This window comes from Hemicordylus capensis, chromosome 5 (assembly GCF_027244095.1).
Source record: "Hemicordylus capensis ecotype Gifberg chromosome 5, rHemCap1.1.pri, whole genome shotgun sequence".
Classification (NCBI taxonomy): Eukaryota; Metazoa; Chordata; class Lepidosauria; order Squamata; family Cordylidae; genus Hemicordylus; species Hemicordylus capensis.
Genome location: NC_069661.1, coordinates 243,916,466 through 243,937,456, shown reverse-complemented (window position 1 = coordinate 243,937,456; position 20,991 = coordinate 243,916,466). Strand labels below are relative to the sequence as shown.

The 20,991-nt window shown below is 46.6% G+C and overlaps 1 protein-coding gene across 2 annotated transcripts in view; it reads right to left on the bottom strand.

The window, feature by feature from the left end:
- Nucleotides 1-20,991, bottom strand: part of PDE3A (phosphodiesterase 3A) — a 382,562-nt gene that overhangs the window by 336,299 nt on the left and 25,272 nt on the right. The window lies entirely within an intron of this gene.

The window sequence follows — 20,991 nt, the reverse complement described above, 5'->3', positions numbered from 1 at the left end:
GCAGGCAGGAAGGAAACAGGCATCTCAACACCACATTCTGTTCTTTTAAATATACAGCAAGTATCCAAAGTTTCCTGAATATCGACATTCGCCTGTCAACCCTGACAATCCGAGGTCCCAGTTCAAACTCCATCTCAGGCAGGAACTCAGTGAGTAGTCTGGACACACCATTATTGTCTCAGTGTCAGATTCCCAATGGAAACAAGAGGATCCTTGGCCTGCTTGACTGGGCTATTTTTAAGGTTTAATTTTAGGTAGGTAGGTAGGTAGGTAGGTAGGTAGGTAGGTAGGTAGGTAGGTAGATAGATAGATAGATAGATAGATAGATAGATAGATAGATAGATAGATAGATAGATAGATAGATAGACATTTCTATACCGCTCTTCATCCTAGGACCCCAGGGCGGATAACAACAAGAGAAAAACAATTCAATAAAAACATAAGATCAAGACAAATGCAGCTAAAGATTTACAGAGAGCAAGAGACAGATGGATAAAAAGGGAAGCCTTTCTATCGTCACTCAAAGCTGAATACTCTACACAGTCCCCCAGCATCATCCAGAGGGGACCCTTCCCCCACTGTGCCGTGCTGCGCTTTACCCACTGCCAGTGGGCCTCCTTTAAGACCTCTTGAGCTCCTGCACCATCTCGGATGGCATGCACAGAGCACAGGGCAGTGTATTCCTCCCCAGTGCTTTCCTCCTGAAGCTCTGAAGAAGTCTCTCTTAAAGGGCCCTCTCAGCACTGAGAAAAGTGCCGTACTGTGCAGAGGTCAGCACAGTAGGAACACAAGAAGCTGCCATATGCCGAGTCAGAGCATTGGTCCATCTAGCTCAATTTTATCTACACAAAACTGGCAGCAGCTTCTCCAAAGTTGCAGGCAGGAGTCTCTCTCAGCCCGTCTTGGAGATGCCAAGGAGGGAATCTGGAACCTTCTGCATGCAGGTGCTCTTCCCAGAGCGGCCCCTTCCCCTAAGGGGAATCTCTCCCAGTGCTCGGACATGTCATCTCCCATTCACATGCAACCAGGGCAGACCCTGCTTAGCAAAGGGGACAAGTCACGCTTGCTACCACAAGACCAGCTCCCCTCATGTGGGCAAAAAAACATTCAAAGTGACCCCTGCTTGAAAAATAGTGGTGGTCATCGCACTATATAAATGCCTAGGCCTCAAGCATTCGGTGCTTTTAAAACCAATGATCTGAACTGGTTGAACTTTTTAAAGCTGAAAAGTATTGCTCTTCACCTCCGGTTTGCCAGCTTTCCCCACACCTGCATGCCTCCCTCTTCCTCTGCATTCTTAAACTTCTTTGCCAAATATCTGCATGTGGAAAACTACCACTGGGAGGAAGAGGGAGAAGAGCCAGGGGAAGGAATCCCCATATCAACACATACTCACCCCTGTAACATATGTAGGAAACGGAACACAACAAGCGCAGTGCGTACACACAGGCATACCAAAAAAAGATTTCTCTCTGAGGCAAGATACACAAACGGAGCAATTGGACAAGATCTTCGCGGTTCCACTCCTTTGAGCACCCCAAATCAAAGGAGGCCAGCCTGACGGTCTCCAAATGCCACTAGATTTGAACTCCCATCACTGATCACCCCGGGTCACAATTTATTGTAGCTGGGGATGATGGAAGTTGTAGTCCAACAAGCGTGGGAGTGCCTCAGAGTCTAAACGCTGCTGGAAATTTCAGATCAGTCACTGGAAGAGTACAGCTGTGAGAGGACATTAGACCCGTATTCAAACATGTTCAACACTCGTACAACCAGTGTACAGTGTACACAGGGACATTCATTCACATCTTACGTTGAATTCAGTTACAGCACTATGCTTCCTATCTGTATCGTGCATTTGAAGGGCCTGTGTCCAGGTCCACCTTTAAAATGTACAGTTTTTCACACAAACATAGGTACGAGTGCACAGAAATTTGTACACTCGAGCAGCACAATGTCTGAATCTGGCTACTGTCACTGGTGACTATCTTACCAGTCAAAGGCAAGTAGGATGTCAAGGGGAAGTTGACGGGAGAGAGGGCTCCAGTCCCTTTCTGCACCATTCTTTCACCATGGCACTCTCTTCCCTCCCTAATTATTTTATTTATTTTTTGCTTGGTTCTCTCTCCCTCTCCTCCTCCTCCTGATCTCTGGCTCTCACGGGCCAAGTTCTCACTGGGGTGCTAAACCTGTGTTTGGGCTGTACCACTTCAAGCGTGGTGTAGTGGTTAGAGTGCTGGACTAGGACCAGGGAGACCCGAGTTCAAATTCCCATTCAGCCATGAGACTTGCTGGGTGACTCTCGGCCAGTCACTTCTCTCTCAGCCTAACCTACTTCACAGGGCTGTTGTGAAAGAGAAACTCAAGTATGTAGTACACTGCTCTGGGCTCCTTGGAGGAAGAGCGGGATATAAAAAGTCTTTTTAAAAAAGCACATGAGAGGACCAAAAAAAATATCTCCGTAAAAAATTAGCATCTCAGGGAGAAACCACACCTTCTTCCTCATCATGCTCGTTTTTCATAAGGAAAGGGTTTTGTGTATACATTATGCAAGTCCCCAGCTGCAATCTGATGTGGTACATCACAGAGCCAGTTTACAACCCCTGTGAGAACTACACTTCAGCCTTCCCCCTTCATTACCACCCCAGTTCTTCCCCACTTGTACCGAACCTTTCCGTGACCCCAACTTTCCTCTGCTTTTCTACTCTCTTTCCTTCTAAGATGGTGCTTTATTTAAGTTTTCGAGTGTATTTATTTGCTACAGTTATATCCCACTCCTCCTCCAAGGAGACAAGAGCAGTGTACATGGTGATGTGCATATCCTCACAACAACCCTGTGAGGTGGACTAGGCTGAGAGATAAGTGACTAGCCCAGGGTCAACCAGTGAGTTTCATGGCTGAATGGGGATTTGAACTTGAGTCTCCCTGGTCCTAGTCCAACACTCTAACCACTACACCACACGGGCTTTCAAATTCCTCCCTGCCTCAGGGCATACATTGTTCCTACTCCTGGTTTCCTGAAAAGTCTCCCTGCTGGGAGCCTGCCTATTCCTGACCTCCATTCAAGTTCTTCTTTGCACACTTGGTTCAAGGTATTCATAATTCTCAAGTTTAGAAATGTGTAGCAGCATTACTTTTTTAGGTGACCTTTTTATTTTCCTATCTGGGTTAGGAAATTCCCCCTAAGTGTCAAGCAGAAGAAAGAGTTTTGAGTGACAAAAAACAAGAACCCAAGATGACACATCGGGATTGAAAGAACCCAGTGCACAAGCTGAAAACACTAATAATAATGACTAGCTGACCTGGCACAGAGCATCTGCGTCCCTAGTTCTCCCCCCGCCCATTCACCGAGCAGCCGTTTCTCTCCCCCCACCGTGGCCGACTGTTTGCCGGGCCACCGCTTTTCCCTTGGTGACTGGCCGTCCCGTCGCTAATCATCAGCTCACTCGTGAACTCTCGTGAGAGCTGCCACAGAGCCCTGAGGGACACCATACAAAAGTTCAGATTTTGAAGAACAACAGTCTCCAAGGGACACCATCTGGAACCTGCCCAAGAGGTAGGAGCAGAACCACTGCAGAGCAGTGCCTCCCACCTCCAACCCCCTCAGACATTTCAGAAAGATACTATGGTCGATGGTATCAAAAGCCGCCAAGAGGTCCAAAAGGACCAACAGAGTCACATTTCCTCTGTCAATTCCCAGTTGGAGATCATCCATCAGGCCGACCAAGGCAGTCTCCACCCCATAGCCAGTCTGGAAGCCAGTTTGAAATGGGTCTAGATGCCTCTTAAATACCAGATGCAGGAGAGCAACAGCAAGAGAGAGGGCATGCGCTCACCTCTTGCCTTTGGGCTTCTCAGAGGCGTTGGGTGGGCCACTGTGTTAAACAGGATGCTGGACTGGATGGGCCTTGGGCCTGATCCAGCAGGGCTGTTCTTATGTCCCTTTGTTCCCCTCTAGTGGCATGCCCTCTCACAAACGCCCTATTCGCACATTGGGCTGTGTCAGATGAATGCCAGCCAACACAAATGATCAGATTGGACTTGCGACAAGCATGGTCCCAACCCAGACATCTTTGGGGGTTGTCCCAACACACTGTCAAGGGATCCTTTAATTGGGTGAGGCGGTGATCCTCTGAATTGCCCTTCTATACATGCTCCAAAAACCTGTTTCAACAAACATGTGTACTAGTCAGCATTTATCTGAACTATTCAGCAAACAGGCCCCCTAAAATACAGGATACATATAGGAAGTGCACTGTACTGTCTCTGAACAGAGTACACATGTGCAGTCATTCACACATCTTCTATCTATTTATTTCTCCCAGGAGCCCCTGGTGGTGCAGAAGAGCCCCTGGTGGTGCAGTGGTAAAACTGTTGCCCTGTAACCAGAAGGTTACAAGTTCGATCCTGACCAGGGGCTCAAGGTTGACTCAGCCTTCCATCCTTCCAAGGTCGGTAAAATGAGTACCCAGAATGTTGGGGGCAATATGCTAAATCATTGTAAACCGCTTAGAGAGCTTTGGCTATAGAGCGGTATATAAATGTAAGTGCTATTGCTATTGCTACTGCTACATGTCACTAATCCCATGCATGGCAGCTCTTGCGAGATTTCATGAGCAGCTGCCAATTAGCGATGGCGATGGGGAGAAAATGGGGACAGGCGGAGGGCTGGCCCAGCCGGCGGGAGCAGGTAGCAGGCCGGCCCGGAGGAAATTTGTGGGCGGGAAGGAGGGAGGGAGGAGGTGGCAGGCCGGCTTTCTGGCCGGCCAACCAACCACAAACCACAGGCGGGCGATGGGGGGAGGAAGCGGGCTGCTCCCACCAGCGGTCGGCCAGCAGGAGCAGGTGGCAGTGGTCCAGCCCGGCCACCAGGAGCAGGCGGCAATGGTGGGCCGGGCCAGCCACCGGGAATTGGCGGGCGGGAGGAGGTGGTGGGCCTGCCAGCCAGAAACTGTGGGTGGAGGGGGGGGGGGGAGAAACAGGCTGGTGGATGCGCAAATGCTCTGCGCCCAGCCCAGCTAGTTCTGTTTAATGCATGTAGAGCAGAACACTTCTATTTGCATCCTGCATTTTAGGGGGCCTGTACCCAGATTTGCTTTTTAAATGATCGTATGAGCAGTCATGAACACAAACACATGTACACGTATACAGACATATAATGGACCGGTTCAGATGAATGCTGACTAGCACACATGTTCTGATTAAACCGGTTTTTGAAGCATGTATAGAGAGGCAATTCAGATGAACACCCCCTCACACAATTAAAGGATCTCCTGCTCTAGACATAATGTGTCAATAGGACTAAAGCGAAATATCACTTGGGGGCTTTCCCTCATCATGCCAGACGGACTTTTCAGGGGACTTGAGGGACCGGAAACAACCCGTCCATGCATGTATTCCCAGTGGGAAGAAGAGCTGGAAGAGCCATAATGAAGGAACAGTTCCACGCATGGCCCATTAGAGCCCAGACACCATAATCTGGAGTGGATTAGATGCTCAAAGTTCAATAAAAATTAAGTTTAACAAATGTGGGGAGGGAGGAGAAAAAGAGGGAGAGCCTCCAATGATATTTTTCATGCACATGGCAAGAAAAGCCAGTCTTTTGGTACTATACAGCAAAATAAACTCATAACCTGCCCCCAGGAAAGAAGTGAGGATTCAGAATGTCAGAGGAAAGAGCTGGACACACAAAACTCTAGGAGCAAAAGAGATAAGCCTGGGGTATTTTGAATTACTTTCACTCAAATGCCTCTTTGCCTCCCAAGAAACTGCAGCCAGTGCAGATTTCAGCTTCCTGGGTGATCTTATAAAAAGTTTATGGTTTTTCTTCTTCTCTGAAAATAATGGATACTACTATACCACAATAAGCTTCCCCTGGAAACTGAAAAGCCTTTATTATTATTATTATTATTCTGCTTTTTTAAAAAAAAGGTTCAATGGAATTGGCTTTTCAGAAAGAGGAAAAGATGAATGATTTCTGGCACATCTGGATCAACTACAAATGCAAATCAGTTGAAAATGGTGTCACTGCCATGGATTTTTCAGGAGAATCTTGTGGAAACCTCAGCATTGTGATGAGTTTCCTAATAGAAAGCCTCACTTTACCAGGAACAGACACCCACAAAAGGGACCAGCATTCTCCCTAACAGGGAATCCCCTCAGATGTTGTTGACTACAGTTCCCAGCTATGATGGCCTTTGGCTGGGAATTATTGGAGTTTTTGTCAGCAACATCTGAGAATCTCTGTTAGAGGGAACACTGGAAGGGACACATAAGACAATCTTAGGAACATAGGAAGCTGCCATATACTGAGTCAGACCTCTGGTCTATCTAGCTCAGTACTGTCTTCACAGACTGGAAGTGGCTTCTCCAAGGATGCAGGCAGGAGTCTCTCTCAGCCCTATCTCGGAGAAGCCAGAGAGGGCATTTGAAACCTTCTGCTCTTCCCAGAGCAGCTCCATCCTCTGAGGGGGAATCTCTTCCAGGGATGTGCAGAAAACCAGTTTGCCCAGTTTGGTTCAAACTCGAACCGGGTTTGAACTGGGAGGGGGAGGTTCGGTTTTGGTTTTGCTTGAACCTCCCTGGTTCGGTTCGAATTCAAAACGGTTTGAACTGGTTTGAACCTCCCAAAGTGGGTGAAGTGGTAGTTGGCACCCATGGGTGCCTACCACCCAACCCCCAAAGCAATCGGACACTCCGACGATATTTTAGAAAAAAAATGGGGGGGGGGTATTTTTTTCTCATAGGGTATAATGGGACTCAAACCAGCCCATTATCCCCTATATGAAGCACCTAGGGGCGCAAAAGTGGGGTGGGTGGTAGGCACCCAGGGGTGCCTACTACCCACCAAACCCCAAGGAAATTGGACACTCCTCCGATTATTGGTGAATTTTTAAAGTATTTTTGAATACCTCATAGGGAATAATGAGGATTCCAGAAAATGTATAGCTTTACGTCGGGGGGAAAGGGGTGGCCTAGAGCAGAGTGTGGTGGTTGATAGTGCCCAAGCAGGACAAGGAAGCTACCAGAATTATTTCAAAGAACTGGGCAAAGGGCTGATTTTTAAGTGATTTTTCAAGTTTACACGTCTTTAAGGTTTTTCTCCATAGGGAATAATGGAGGTTTCAGCAGCCCCATAACTGCACTTGTGGGGTGTTGGGGTGGCCCAGAGCGAGTGGTGTGTAGTGCACAGAGGGTGGGTTTTGTTTTTTCTGAGGTGTTCTGAGTGTAGATTCTCTGGTAGCAAATGAGAGTGGATTCATGGTTTGTCGTTGAGAATCTCATATGTCACAATATTCTTCACTGACACTTACAATTTCAAAGCAACCAATGACATCTGAAACAACAAAGGTGTCTTTCGCAAAAACTGGTTTCCCAGCATTGTTTACAAATCTTGGGTTGCTAGAACAAGGCAGTCCGTTCAATTATTGTCTTCAGAAGAACAAAGCAGCCTTCAGGTATCTGTTTTCAGAGCAAAGGAAAATAAAGAATCCTCAAGAGCATCGCAAGTGGGCACTGAAGTTGTGTTGTTGTTTATCAAGCAGTAGGACTATGCTCTTTCTTAGCTCAAGGTCTGAGAAAGTAGAACCCCAAGTTGCTACATCAATGCAGTTATAACATTTTCCACATTAAAAGATCAGGAGTGCCTTACAGGCTCACACTCACCTTTCTGCATCCTATTCCTCACATGAATTACTCTCTCCCTTTCAGGGTTGATAAAAATCTATGGTGGGTTTTTGTTTTGTTTTTACATTGGATTTTTTTAAAATTTAAATCAATGTATTTTTTAAAATCATAAATAACCTAGTCATGTATATCAATCATGGATAATCATAATTATATCCTATGAACATGTTAACAGCAGTCTATAGGGATCAGAGATAACAGATCTGATCAGTCTATACTGCAGGTGACGTCCCACCCCGCCCAGCCACCGCGCCCCTGTGCAAAGACAAAGAAGGTCAATGAATAAATAAATAGAGGATTTGGGGGGATGGAGTAGATCTGAGCATAGAGGAGGAGTCTGGGTGTAAATGCAGGGGATGGAGAGGGGAGGGGAATAGAAAGTGAAACCAAAAGTGAACAGAACATATTCAAGCAGTCCTGAGGAAACTCTTTCCTAGTGTATCTTCCATTGGAGAAGGGAAACACCTATCATGGCAGCAGACTGTGAAAAGGGACCACATGTGGGAATATTTTAATGAAGTTCCTGAAGTTCCCATGAAACTGAAGGTTGGGAAATTTAGGACCGACAAGCGGAAGTACTTTTTCACACCGCACATAATTAATCTATGGAATTCCTTGCCATGGGATGTGGTGGTGTCCACCAGCTTGGATGGCTTTAAAAGGGGCTTAGACAGATTCATGGAGGCCAGGTCTATCAATGGCTACTAGTCTGATGGCTGTGGGTCATCTCCAGCCTCAGAGGCATGATGCCTCTCAATACCAGTTGCAGAGGAGCAACAGCAGGAGAGAGGGCATGCACAGACCTCTTGCCTGTAGGCTCCCCAGAGGCATCTGGTAGGGGACACTGTGTGGAATGGGGTGCTGGACTAGATGGGCCTTGTGCCTGATCCAGCAGGGCTGTTCTTATGTTCCTGTACCTGTGGGTAAGAAAGGCACGTGTGCAAAATGCAAACAGTGAAACAATGAAATGGGAGACCTGGTTGCCCAAATGAAACAGCGTTATGAGAAGTGTGTGCCTCCCTTCTAAAAATGAAACCTACATCAATCTTTAAATATGTATTAAGGTTGTATTCAACAACAATGTACTTTTATAGAAAATGAGGATTAAACAGAAGCTTCCAGACTAGTAATTTAAATTGTGATTTAAATCAATTCAACCCTTCTCCCTTTCCTTCCCATCACTGACCTTCATGCAACATTATACTTACACAAAGGTCAACACTAACCATAGTCACCTTTAAACCAACCAAGACACAGACCAAAATAAATCCAAAGCATTGTAGGGTTCAGATGCACATGGAAAGCTGCCCCTTGTGCAGAAGGCACTACAGACAATGGTTGCCATCCAGATTAGCACTGCACTAGTACACACATACTGCACTAGTGTGCTAGCTAGTTCCACTATGTCAAAAGCTTGTGTTCCAGACTAGTGTTGCTCTAGGGGGACAGGATGCATTTGCACAATCCGTGCTGGGCCTCCTGCTGTGAAACCTCTTCCTCGGGCCATTTATGTTGCAGGGAATAGTGCAAAACTATCCACGATCCTTGTTGTGCAAGCCGACCGAGAGCGCAAGAGCGATTGTGCAACTCTGAGCATCCACTCCTCTACACAGCCTTCTTGCATGTGCACATCTTGAGTTTGTTGCACTAATGCAGCATTAGTCTGGATGTCAGCTAACGGGTTGTTTCCCATCACACATGCAGAGCATTCATTCATAGACAGACAGACAGAGCAAGCAAGCAAACAAACGAGCAAGCAAGCCAGCCAGCCTTGGAAATGCTATATGCGTATGGAGCAACTGGGTCAGAATAGCTGCCAATGATTTACATCTGGTGATTCTGGGACGCGTACAACTCTCGGGGGGAGATCAGTTTCTGCTGCAGTTTCAGGCAGCTTCAGCATCAGCTTCCGTAAAGAACTGGGCAACCCCTCATATTCCTCTCCTTCAAGTCTAGGAAATATTGTGCTCCCATTTCCACAGAACCATTGCTGAACTGCCAGACAAGGTCAGGTGCTTTTGATTAAAGATGAAGGCATCCGATTGGGCTGGCAGCAAGCAAGATTTGCCAGCCATCTATTTCCACTCCTCACTTGTGACCTGGCGAGTGGGATACTGTGCTCTGGTGTGGATCTTCTTGCGGGCACACATACAAGCATAAAGAAATGGAATAGAGGGCTAGGCCTGCTCCCCAGTTTTGCTTGCATTCAGCCAGCCTGGGGAGCAGCAGACGCCTCCTTGGGAAAGTATTTTTCCCAGTTCCTGAAGTGGGCTGTGGGGTGATCTGAACCAACCCAGCAGCTCCACAACCAGCCTTTCCATTTCTGGCTCCACTTCTGAAGTCAAGGCCACACTTGGGGAACTGTCATCCCAGCTATCATTAATATCCCCGATTAACCTCAAGCTTCAAGTTAGGGGAAGACTAGCTCACTGGAAGAACATCTCCTTTGCATGCAGAAGGCCCCAAGTGTTCTCCCTGGCATCTCCGGGCTGGGCTGTGAAAAAGCCTCTCTGGAAACCTAGAGCAGGGATTCCCAATCTTTTCCCACAAGTGTTCCACTTTTGCTGCAGACCTTCAGCTCAGGTACCGCCGGGGACATTTTGTGTACGCATATGTACGCGCACACACAGAAACTTAAATGTTACAATTAGGGTGACAGCCACTCCCCCACTTCCACCCAAAGAACAGAACACAGACACAATCCATATAACGATCTGCTCGTAACAAGAGAGTTACTAGAGATTACCCCAACCAAGATTACCCTCCATCCACCCACAAACAGAGAGGCGATTCTCACGATCGCCAAGAAGCGGGCTAAGGGAGCCTAACCCGCTTTCTGGCGAGCATGAGAACCACCCTCAAAGCAGGTAACCTGCCTACGGAGCCCTCCCCTCAGACGAAGTTAGGGGAGCAAGCGCTCCGCTAACCCCGTCTATTTGATCGTGTATTGCTGCAGCATGGCTCCGCAGCAATACACTGAAACAAGCCTCCCGGCCCTGGGGGGGTCTCTCCAGGATGCCCCACATGCAGGGCATCCTGGAACTTCCAGGGGCTGTGCGGCCCCCAATGGCTCCGTGGCTGAGCCAGCAGCCGTGTACACGGCCGATCCAGCCGCCCAGGGCTTCCTGCCTGATCATCTGTGGGGAGAGCGGGCTAAGCCCACTCTCGGCAAGTCTCACCGATCGTGAGACTCGCCTCAGAGACTACTAAGGTGCCTTGAAAAGGAGTGGCGGGAAGCAGGCACCCATGCACATGTGGGAGAGGAGACAGAGGAGGAGGAGGTTGGCAGAGGATGACACAGGAACAAGGAAGAGCAAGGAGCCTTGGGGAAAAAGCAGTGGTGGCGGTGGTGGCGGCGGCACACAGACGCACAAGCACACATGGCATACTTCAAGCCACTCTGCCTCTGAGTCAGCCAACCAGCCAGCCCGTCCGCCCACTGCCAAGCAACCGATGGCAAGCTGGCTGCATGCACTGCCAACAGAGCTTGGAATCGGCTGAGCTCTGTCAGGAAGACTCAGGGGCAGATGTGGAGGCGGAGGATGACTCCAAAGGAGATGCGGGGCAGCAGAAGACTCTAGAGGAGAAGCGGGGGCAGAGGGCAGCAACAGGGAGCTCAATCCAGCAAATAGCTGAGTCCCTGCTGATTCCCACCTGGGACTCTTCCAAGTACCACTAGTGGTATCTCTGATCATAGAGAGCTGCTGCCAGTCAGAGAATACACTACTGAGCTAGAGGGATTGGTGATCTGACTCAGTATAGGGCAGCTTCCCATATATACAGGCCAAGCAGATGAAGCTACCATTGGGCCAAAACCTAGGTCAGGCACAATTAAACAGGGGTCTTGGGATTCTGCTTTCCGTAGTGCCACAGCTAGTAAGCAGGGCAGGCAAGAAACACCAGGGAAAGCAGACATGCTTAATGGGTATGCAGGAACAAGAGATCTGAAAGCGGTTTCGCCGATAACAGGGCTGTACAACTTCGACCCTCTAGCTGCTGTAGGTCTACAACTCCCATCATTCCTAGTGGCTGCTGTGACTGGAGATGATGAGAGCTGTAGCCCAACCACTGCTAGAGGGCTGACGCTGTACAGCCCTGGCCTATACAAGTGGCTCAAACTAAGGAGCCAGACCGGAATCCAAAGCTGGATAGAACCAGATGACGCTCCACTGGACCCTTTTGTCAACTGACCTCTACTGAGTTGACAACTGAAGCACCATATCTTGTCCCTTAGCAGTCGAGGGGCCATAGATCAGCAGTAGAGCATATGCTTTGCATGCAGCAAGTCTTAGGTTCAGTCCTTAGCAGCATCTCCAGACAGGTCTGGGGATAGCCCCATCTGAACACCTGAAAGGCCAAGCATGGACAACAATGAGCCAGATGGACCAATGGTCCATTGGTTGCCTAACTCAGTGTAAGGCCACTTCATGTGGGTAAAGAACAACAAAAAGCAGTCCAAGAGCCCCCTCCTCCAAGAAGTTATCATGGCGATACGGAGTAAACAAGGCTCCTCCTGGGTCCTGCCAGAATCCCAGGTTCAGACCTCCCAATGCCTAATCGCAAACCATACTACTACCACACCACTTCTCAACAAAAGTTCTCAAAGTGGTTTACATAGAGAAATTAATAATAATACCCAAAGGGTATTATTGTGAACCCAAAGGGCTCACAATCTAAAACGAAACACAAGATAAGTACCAGCAACAGCCACTGGGAAGGATGCTCTGCTGGGCTTGAATTGGGCCAGTTGTTCTCCCCACTTTGAAAGGTGTCTCTTTGCTCAGTTAGCAGCAGTAACTTTTATGAATCTGCTGCAATTTGTTGGGCAAGTTGCTCTCCTTCTGCTAAGCTGGCAGCAGTAACTGCTATGCATCTGCTGCAATTTGTTGGGCCAGTTGCTCTCCCTCAAGATTTGTTGGGCCAGTTGCTCTCCCTCTGCTAAGCTGGCAGCAGTAACTGCTATGCATCTGCTGCAATTTGTTGGGCCAGTTGCTCTCCCTCTGCCAAATTGCCAGCAGTAACTGCTATGCATCTGCTGCAATTTGTTGCGCCAGTTGCTCTCCCTCTGCTAAACCGATAGCAGTAACTGCAATCTGTTGGGCCAGTTTGCTCTCCCTAAATATAAGGGAGTCCCCACTTTGAAAGGTGCCTCTTTGCTCATTTAGCAGCAGTAACTGCTATCCCATCTTCCACACATTGTTCTTGTGCAACTGGCCCTACATGTTTGCACCCGCTGCCCAAGTTCTGGATCCTAAGCCAGAACATGGGCTCTCTCGGTCTCTGCCTGTACCTCGACTACCAGCTGTCCTTACCACCCCCAATGCCAGGAAGCCCTCCCCACTACATCAAGAACTATGGGCAATTTACAGACTATTATCTTCGCCACAAAACACAACCGCTTGGAAAGGGGCGAGCCAGAAATGCAAACAATTACAGGGAGGGTGGGGATGAGCAAGCCATTCATTTTGCACGGCTCACATGCTCAAAAGGAATTGTCTCTCTATCCTCCTTGGCAGTGAGATTCTTTTTGGTTCCTGCTTTGGGAGAGAGAAGAATGAAAAGGAAATAAACTGGTTTTAAAGCTGTCAAGTCTGAAGTTCTATTTATCTGAGAAAGGCCATAATGATTCCCAACTGATCCAGCAGGAGCTATTATCTCAAACTAAATTGCGCAATTCAGAAGAATATAGTTACCATAGTAAAAAAAAAAAAAAGGAAAAAAAAGACCAACCAAGCCAAAACATTAAGATCAAACCATGTTAAAAATCCTAATCTGAAGCCACACAGAAGAAGAGGGAATCCAACTGGGAGGAATGAACAGGATGACCCAAAACTAGTCATTAAAAAATGAACGCTCTTACCACGAAGAGTTTACGAAATAAAGAAAAATCAAGACCTCAACCTCCCACAGCCCCAAATTAAATTCTTCTAGCTGCACAGGTGGCTTGTGTACCTGATCAGGCAGACAGTCCAGAGGAGGAGAGATGGTCTTTTATAGCGGGTACCCAACGTTAGATTTAAGTAAGAGGTTATTCAGAAACAACTCCATTTTCTCCTTTCCCTCCCTTTCCTTTCTGACTCCCCCGCACTCTTCAGGACCCCCGCCCCGCCTCAGGACAAACATCCAATCAACATAGCATGAATGGTGCCTTTGCTAAGCAGGGTCCACCTCTGTTTGCATTTGTATGGGAGACGACAATTTATTGTGGCTGGGGATGATGGGAGTTGTGGTTCAGCAACAGCTGGAGAGTCAAGGTTGCCCACCCCTGCCTTAGGGGGTGGGGCCATAGATCACTGAAGAGCCTCTGCATGGTTGTAGAAGGTCCCAGGTTCAATACCTGCCTGGGAAAGACGCCTGCCTGCAACCTTGGAGAAGCCACTGCCAGTCAGTGTAGGCAATACTGAGCTGGATGGGTTGACTCAGTATAAGGCAGCTTCCCTGTCACACCAAAACCAGCATGTCAGGAGAATTTCAGAGTCCACCCCCACCCAAGTCATCTGCTACTGAGATGACAGTGGTCATCTAGGACATACTCTTCCGATGAAGCCCCACCCTAAAGATTCCCAACTAAGTACAACACACCCAACCCCAGCTGGCGGTACGCAACACTCATGTGCCAATCCCCCTGATCTTTGCACAGATTCAAGGAAAGATCAGCTTCTATGTATGCTTGTGGATCAGCCCCACCTGGACATTAAAAATGAGGTGGGTCTCCCTCCCCCCACCCCACCCGGGTGCGGGGAAATGACTTGACTAGCAAGCCAGAGGTTGCCAGTTTGAATCCCCGCTGGTATGGTTCTGAGACGATGAGAAACACCTATATGGGGCAACAGCGATATATACAAAGATGCTGAAAGGCATACCCTTTTGGTGCCATTGATTACCACATTGGGCTTTGGGAGTGGTCTGTTTACAATGGGAAGGCAAGAGGAGACGGCAAGAGGAGTTTTGCAGAAGTGGATTCCATGGCTCCATTGCAAAGCATATGAATGCTGCGGCATATGAAGGGTGCCCCATCTTGACAATTAGGGAAAGGCCCATCGGTGCACTGGGAGGGGGTTCAATGCAGATTCGCCATGGGTCCTTATCCCATGTGGCCAGGCTACTGGACACCCCAGGAACCAGCTTGCAACAGCTTTATATTGCGAGGCTGTTCTCACAAGCAGCCAAGGTTGGGCTGGGGCAGCTAAGCAGGGGCTTGGCTGCCCGTGAGAACTGGCTCACCCACCTACTGAGCCCACCGGTTAGCCCAAGTCGAGGTTGCAAGCGTGTCCTTAACTCAGGCTGACTGCTCATGTGCAAGCACTGGGTGCTCCCAGTTGGCACTGGCACAATCCCCACAACGCACCATGCGTCCTGCCCCAAGCACCTCTGCGCCTGTCTGGGGCAGCAGCAGGCCGTCTGGGTGCACGATCCGTACGCCCTGACCCAGTGGCCGGATCCTCTTGGGGGGAGGCGAGCTTCTGCTGCCTTCCCCACCGCCCACCCACAAGTCCACTCACACAGTCGTGAGAAAGGGCTCTCTCTCTCTCTCTATTCATAATATGCACAATAATGTTTAGACTCTGCCAGCCAAGCAGCACAGACATTTATTTTCCATGTGAAAAAGAAACACTGCTCTTCTTAACAGCTATGGGCCCTTGCTTCTGGATACTCCGGCACGAAGTTCTTCGAGTGAATGGTTTGCCTTAGTGCCCCTACATGCATACGGAGCCTGGGGGACGGGGGGGAGGGAGGCCCTCTTAATTTCACAATGACTCTTCTAAGTAAACTGAAATACTATAGTTCAAAAGGCATGCAAGTTACTTGCCCGCTTGGGATAATCTCCTAGGTAATATAAAAGGTTCCATTTAGTTGCGAACAGACATGTTTAAATTGTTATAGCAATCATGCACGTGTGCTTGTTCAATAAATATTTGAGACTTAGAAATGTGCTTTAAAATCAGAGGTTTATGACCAGCCCTTCTTCCTGATGATTTAGCTCAACGTAATTTAAAGCAATTCACCCTGTTTATAGTGTATACAAGATGTGACCTTTCAGATTTGACTTTCCTTAGATTCGTAGGTTGGTTCTATCCATAACAATTTAGCAATCAGAAAACCAAACTATAATTAACTCTATTATAAATCAAGATGTCACAAAGGACAAATAGTCATTAGGAGTGAGGCATATGTGTTGGACTAACATGCTGGACTCTAACGAGCAGGACTAGGACTGGGAAGACCCGAGTTCGAATCCCCATTCAACCATGAAACTCACTGGTGACGCTGGGCCAGTCATGTATCTCTCAGCCTAACCTACCTCACAGGGTTGTTGTGAGGATAAAAATAAACATGTACACCACTCTTGGCTCCTCGGAGGAAGATATAAAACTATATGGATATAATAGGATATAAAACTAAAAAGTGAAATGAAATGAAATATGTTCTGAATAGGCATTGCTCCCACTCCAAATTAGCTTTGTTTGCCCACAGTAACACTGTCATATCCAAATCTGATTGTCTGTATGCCTATGTCACTGTTAACAAGCCACAGTTTGACAAATTTCAGGCGTCAGGGAGCCATGGTGCCTAGTATTTTAACCATGGTGCCTAGACTAGGACATTTATTTCATTTATTTCTACTTGTATATCCTGCTCTTCCCCCAAGGAGCCCAAAGGGGTGTAAATGGTTATGTTTATCTGCACAACAACCCTGCAAGTTAGGTTAGACTGAGAGATAAATACATAAGAACATAAAGAACAGCCCTGATGGATTGGGCCCAAGGCCCATATAGTCCAGCATCCTGTTTCACACAGTGGCCCACCACATGCCACTGGAAGCCTACATCAGGAGTTGAGCCCATGCCCTCTCTCCTGCTGTTACTCTCCTGCAACTGGTACTCAGAGGCATCCTGCCTTTGAGGCTAGAGGTGGCCTACAGCCCTCCGACTAGTAGCCGTTGATAGACCTCTCCTCCATGAAGTTATCCAAACCCTTCTTAAAGCCATCCAGGTTGTTGGCTGTCACTACATCTCGTGGCAGAGAATTCCACAAGTTGATTATGTGTTGTGTGAAAAAGTACTTCCGTATTGCTGGTCCTAGATTTCCTGGCAATCAATTTCATGGGATGACCCCTGGTTCTAGTGTTATGTGAAAGGGAGAAGAATTTCTCTCTATCCACTTTCTCCACTCCATACATGATTTTATAGACCTCTATCATGTCTCCCCGCAGTCGTCTTTTTTCTTAACGGAAAAGCCCCAGGTGTTGTAGCTGTGCCTCATAAGAAAGGTGCTCTAGGCCCCTGATCATCTTGGTTGCCCACTTCTTCACCTTTTCCAGTTCTACAATGTCCTAGCCCAATGACTGGCCCAAAGTCACCTTGTGAGTCTCATGGCTGAATGGGGATTTGAACCTGGGTTTCTGTGCTCCCAGCCCAACATTCTGACCAGTATACCATCCTGACTCTTATTCAGAGGTAGAGTTATTTAAATTTTATTTGTCCCAGGCAGCCCTGTTTCTGTTCAAAGTATATTAATTGTAAAAGGATTTACACACACACACACACACACACACCCATCACTAAGTCTGGTAATTTTGTCACGCGTCCATTGCCTGGCTCCTAAATCCAAAGAAAATTTGTCAAGGTCTACTAAATAATTTTAATCACAAACAAGAATGGCACCAGAGCAGCAGCAAATTGGGTTGCAACTACAAGCCAACAGTGATAAAAAGTGCATATCTTCTCTTGGTGCTAATTAAGACAGTTTGGGGAAGCCTGAAAGCCTCTTTTTCACAGCAAAAGCATTTTGAATTGATAAACATTCAATTCATTCCCAGCTAAAGTCCCAACTGCATATTGAAGCCACAGTTTAGCTTGCCAAAATGAAAGAAATAAAATTATTATTATTAATAATAATAAATAAGCTCTGCCCCCAGAATACATGTATGACTGAGACCTCCTTGTCAACTTGCAAGCAGGAGGCTGAAAGGGTGACGACGGAAATGCCTTAACCATGAATTGCTTGGTTGAGGCCTAACTCTTAACCATGCTCAATGAAAACCATGGTTTGCAAATCAACTTCACTCCCTGGTTTCAGGTCGAGATGTGTAGGTGACCAAGGCCTGCTTCACATAATCACTTGAATCTAGGTTTGATGTGGGTTACCAACATTAGCATGATTATGTGAATCCATGCCAAAACAGGAATCTCAGATTCATCTTGGGCCATTAACTACATTGGTGTGGATTCACACAATCACACTAATGTCTGTAACCCACAATACACCAATATTTGAATGATTTGTGTGAACCAGGCCCATCATGTTTGTTTAGATATTTGGACAAACACATTTATCCATGGCTAATGAAACCTCCACAATGAGAGGTTATGTCTGCACAGGACCAAAGGGTACCATTCCCTCCATTCAAGTTGAAGTTCTAAAGCATGCTTATTTTGAAGTTAGTTACTTTGAAATCTATAGAAGTAACTTTGCAGTAATCTTGGTCAGGATGATACTCCAAGTCATTTACACCAAGTGCATACGTTTTCAAACTGTGGATGTATATTTTTAACCTATCAGTCTTCTGTGGAGCAAAAACAAGCAACAGCAGTGAGGAACTAGCAGGTTGTGCTGAGAAAGTAATTACACAAACCCTGTCCTCTAAAAAGCAATGCTGTTTCTCTTTAATCGACATATTAGATTTTACACTTAAATGACTAAACAGATTCTTTTCCATGCTCCAACTGAATGTTTGAATAATAAGTGAAAGAAGAAGAATATGGTTGGAAGGGAAGAACAAAGCTCAAGGTGGGGACCGAATAGGACTATTACTTCAGTTATCTAAAACCTCCTTTTCCAAAATGTCCCTATTCAGAGTGGATTTAAAAGAAAAAGGGGAAAAATGATTTTGTTTGGATGTAGTCGGGCAGGAAATGGTTGAGGTGGGTTAAAATACCTTTCTTGTACATGCCTTACAAAGAATTTCCTCTGCTTACTAAAATAATATTTGTTTTCGTGTCAATCTTGGTGTTTCAGAACTCCAAAGCTGGTCTGCCTCTATTGCCCTCTGTATCTGTGACCATAAACAGATCTGTGTAAAGCCTCAAAAGACACATAAAATTGATATTTATGGATGTTTTATAGTTGATTTTATGGGCATGTTTACATAATGTTTATATCCGTATTTGTTTATTCATTAGTTTCACATTAAGGGAAAAGATGTGGGTGTACAGGACTGTTATGGTTGGGTCTTCTACCTACTTGCTACCTGCCATGGAAATTTCCCCATGTGGGCATCAACTCATACCTCAGGTACACACCAGCACATGGCTAGAACTTGAAATCTGGTGCTGCACAGCAGTTATGCACAAAGAAACAGCCAAGTGGGGCTGCTTTCTAATGCTCCCATGGCAACATCTACCACCCAGTTAGCAGTTCACCTTGGCACACAGAGAAGCCTCTGGCCACCATGCCACCAGATGTCCAGGATATCAGAGGTGGACATAAATGTAAACAGTTGGCTACTAGAGAACCACCAGCCAACTTCTGATAGAATACCTTTTACCAGCTGGTTGTGGGATTCTTGCAAGGCTGCTGGAATAAGTGGATCTTAGTTTGACTCAGCAAGGCACCCTCTGTTCTTAAGCAAGAATGCACTGTGAGGGTCATTTCATATGGATTAATTATGCCTCAACTATGAAGGGCGAGGGCCAGTTCAGACATCACGTGGAACCACCATTAAATCTTGGTTCCACGTAATGTCTCCGAGCGTTGGGAACAATGTTCGCTCTAATTTTTTTAATCTGTGTGAGGAATAAGCTTTGCTCTGGGCGGCAGTATCAAAGCATTGTGTGCACATGTATATTCAGAGTGGGGCCTTCCTGATTCAATCTGAGCAGGATCTAAAATTAACTGAGTGGACATCAAAAAGCTTGTGTGCGTGCACACATCTTAGAGGGAAGACTGCTTGGGAGTGCACGAGCTGCCCTCCCCTGCCCGCTCGCAAGTCAACAGAATTATTATTATTATTTATTTTATTTATATACAATCAATCAATCACTTTATTGTTACGGTCACAGACCAGTACAATATAAACAGTACATTAAGTAAAAGATTAAAGGAGCTTAAAATACATTTATATCTAAAATTGAAAAAGTTAAGACAACAGTAATTCCTTATTAACCAATCGCCGACGAGTACTAATAGCAGCAGCACAGTATCTAGCAACAATATTTGTAACTGTAAGCTCAGAGTCTGACAGTAGCAAAGAACAATAAAAATGGCTCTGATGACCTGGAAATTTACCTAATAATGGTGTAATAAATGCTTCACGGATATCCTTATAAAATAAACAAAATAATAAAACATGTTTGATGGTTTCAATCTGCTCCAAACCGCAAGGGCAAAGCCTCTCTGAAAAGGGGATCCCCTTATTTATATACTGCCTGATTCCAAAGGCTCTAGGTGGTTCACAACACTAACAACAACAACAACAACAACAACAACAACATACTGTTAAAAACAGCAATTAATTTTTTTAAAAACATACAGATCACTAAAAACCTGACTGAAAAAAGTGTGTCTTAAGGGCTCTTTTGAAGGCTGGCAAAGATGTTAAATCATGGATGTCTATAGGGAGTGCATTCCACAGCCTAGGAGCTACTACAGAGAAGGCCCCGCTCCCAAGTCACCGCCAGATGAGCCAGCAGCATATGGAGAGGGACCTTTCTAGATTACCTCAATGTGCAGTGGGGATCATGCAGAAGTAGACGCTCTCCTAGGTAACCCAGTCCTAAGCCTAATTCTACTTTCAATACTGATTGCAATGCTTGAACCAGCCAATCCTGGTTTATTCTACCAATGCCCTTAAAATAAACGAAGTTCTGATCTCAAGGATTGGTCAAACAGGGCTCTTTTGTTCCTAGCTGCACAACCAGAATGAAAACCTGCCAAAACAGCTGTTGGGGGGGGGAAGACAACACCCTTGCTTCTTTTCAATCTTTGGACTGGATCTAGACATGGGGAAGAGAGTTCTAACAGTTTAGCATCCTTGCCACGATTTTCCTGGGAGTGGGTGGAATTCCTAGCTATGAATCCAAAGCAAAGAAAGTAAGACCTTACAGACTGCTGGCACAGCCTTCAACAGGTCTAGCAATCCTAGGGTGGACATTGAAGGGACAGGGACATCTATCTTCAAGGACCTCTTTCCACATAGAGGCATCTGCTGAGTAACCGCTACATATTTGACAAAGAACCTCAGCACTTTACAGAGGATTCTGGGCCATGTTCTTGCTAGTGCACACACCCCATTCACTGTCGCGC